The following is a 2,650-nucleotide window of genomic DNA, read 5'->3' on the forward strand; positions in this document are numbered from 1 at the left end:
CCCCCTACAGCTTTGGAATAGATATTTGGCAGCTCCGATGTTTACTTGTGTCTGACTCCTCGCTCGGTGGGTCTGCCGTTTCCTCTTTCTCTGTTCATCCGACAATGCTTTCCTAGCTTTCTGCTTCTTCTTTGTCAGCTCAGCAATGGCGATAGCGTGAATAACTCCATCGCTACCTTGTTCTTATAGCTAGCAGCTTCCTGAACGGGCGTGTGTGTGTGTGCAGTGCCGTGAAGCAGATCGTGAAATTGCGAGACATGACATCACGCGATACTTCCTGACGCTGAGGTCAGCGGCCCAAAGTTGCAAATATTTTTTTTTTTACTGCTCACAGGCACTAGGGGGTAGCGACACAACCACCATTCAACTCGAAAAATAAATAAAAAAGTCATATAACCATTCCAATGACTCCGAAGCTGTTCAGTTAAGGTATATTATGCTAAAAAAAAAAAAAAAACACTGCCCAGTTCCCCTTTAAGTGTTTTTGTTATGCTAATTCTTTTGCAATTGTACTTCAGTAACATTTTGAATGGAGGACTTTCACTTGTAACAGAATATTTCTACACTGGAGTAGGCCTATTGCTATATGTTTTCTTAGGCTAAGTAAAATATCTGAGTATTTCTTTCACCACTGTGTGTTGTAATGTCTAGTTTAAGTCACAGATGATAAACTAACAACTTCATATCATCACATTACTGTCTAGCCCTGAATAGAAAATGATCTGCACCACTGATGGATAAGCTATGTGAATAAGTAGTCTATCACCACCTTCCGTTGTACAATGCAGTAGAAAGTACTCATCACAGCCGCACAATTTACTAAGTAACTGTAGTTTTCATACCACTACTCCCACAGACAAAGGTGTGGGCCTGGTCCTCTTGACGTAACAGACTGCAACTTTTTATTTCTAAGCGAAAACATGGAATGAAAGCATTGGCAACTGAACAATGCTGTCCAAAAACAAGAAACACTAATATATAATAAAGAGAGTTTAGGTTAAAAAAAATGCCTGTAAGATGTTTCGGAGAAGTTTGTGCAAAGGAAAGCTCTGTTGTTAACCCAACACAAAACCAAAGTAAGTTTTTTTGGAAATATCCACGGTGAGTGTACAGTTGTTCCGATGTAAAGAAAGTGCAGCAGGGGCTTTTCCTTTCACCGAACCCGGACGTATGCTACTCCCCCTTGAACTCAGACTTTCATTCTTATTGTTACGTTAAGTTTTAAGTCTCCCCGGAGGACAGCAGAGGTTGGTGAACTTATAAATGAAACAGAGAGTGAGGAGACAACGCTGGCCCATTTCCTACAGCTTCCTGTTTGCCCGTCTGCCTTTCTCTCTTCCTCCTCCATCTCTCTCCCCCACCTCGAACTCCGTCTCAGCGTGTCAACTACCCACTTCACCTTCACGCCTTCAAGTTCAATAACAGGCCAGCGGCAGCGCGTGTCCTTACCGTGCGTCCTGGCTCCGTGCGTTGCGTCTTGCGGCCGGGCTGCGCGTCGCCAGCACTCCTGGAAAGAAACAAGAAATCTCCTCTAAGTGAGGAGAAATGTGTGCTAATGTTTTTCCTCCTGGCTTCCCACCACCCGCCTCTCCGCTCCCCTCCCTCTCTCGTGCTCTCCCCTCCTCTATTTTCTCCACTCCTCCCTCCTTCTCTCTCCACTCCTCTACTTTCTCCACCCGTCCCCTCCTTTTCTCTCCACTCCCCATCCGTGGGCGCAGCGTTTGCTTTTTTTTATCTGTTTATATGCAACTATTGGCAATAGAAACCTACATAAAAACATTTAGAACAATGACTGATGTAAAGAGGTAATTATGAAGTTTGGATCAATTTGACACTGTGGAAATAGCCTACTTGTCTGTCACAAGTAAAATATCTGCATTGAAACATGTAACTTAAGTAAAAACATACCTAAAGTATTTAGATGCAGATAAATGTCCCCTGGGACTGCAATACTACAAAATGTTACGTTATTATGACTCATGCATTGATGTAAAAGCACAATATTACTGTTGTAGTGGAGGACCAGCTCCTTTAGAACTATTTTGTATCAAAGTGCAAGTAATGAATAATTTCATTATGGATTACTCTACTAAATATTGTCTCCATTAATCAATTGATTGTTTGGTTTGTAAAATAGCACAATTACCCTTATTTTGCCCAAACACCAGTTCAAACCTCAAAATCATTCAAGATAAATCAAGATCATTAAAATAGCCTTGTTAAAAGCTGGAAGCTTGGAATTATGACATGGCATGTATGCTTATAAAATGATTGGTTATATTGATCAAGTGACTAATTTATTAATCTCTACTTGTATATTTGGTAATGCACATACTTTAGAAGCTAACTCACTTTTTTACGCGCAAAGTTGAGTGGAGCTATTCTGTAAAATTTGATGACTTCACCAAGTTTCCAACAGAACGATGAGGGAGATGTCAATCCAAGTGTGGGTATAGAGGTTTTACATACAAAAACCAAATAGTATAAAAGGCATTAACCTGTTTTTTTATCTAGACCAGCTGCATTACAATGCTGCTTATGCTTAAATGCAAACCATGTAATGCATGACTTGTATTTACTGTTGCATTGCTACTTTCAGTGAGGTAAAACACCACACCACTGATATTTCCCTCCTGTTCTTAGTTCTGTT

The 2,650-nt window shown here is 40.8% G+C and overlaps 1 protein-coding gene across 1 annotated transcript in view; it reads right to left on the reverse strand.

Moving 5' to 3' along the window:
- atp8b5a (ATPase phospholipid transporting 8B5a) overlaps nt 1–1,601 on the reverse strand; it is a 50,528-nt gene extending 48,927 nt beyond the window's left edge. The window contains exon 1 of the mRNA XM_032516766.1: nt 1,450–1,601. The gene's annotated coding sequence lies outside the window, so the exon portion shown is untranslated. The remainder of the gene's footprint in view (nt 1–1,449) is intronic.
- Nucleotides 1,602–2,650: the final 1,049 nt, after the last annotated feature.

This window comes from Etheostoma spectabile, chromosome 5, assembly GCF_008692095.1.
Source record: "Etheostoma spectabile isolate EspeVRDwgs_2016 chromosome 5, UIUC_Espe_1.0, whole genome shotgun sequence".
In the NCBI taxonomy this organism is placed as follows: Eukaryota; Metazoa; Chordata; class Actinopteri; order Perciformes; family Percidae; genus Etheostoma; species Etheostoma spectabile.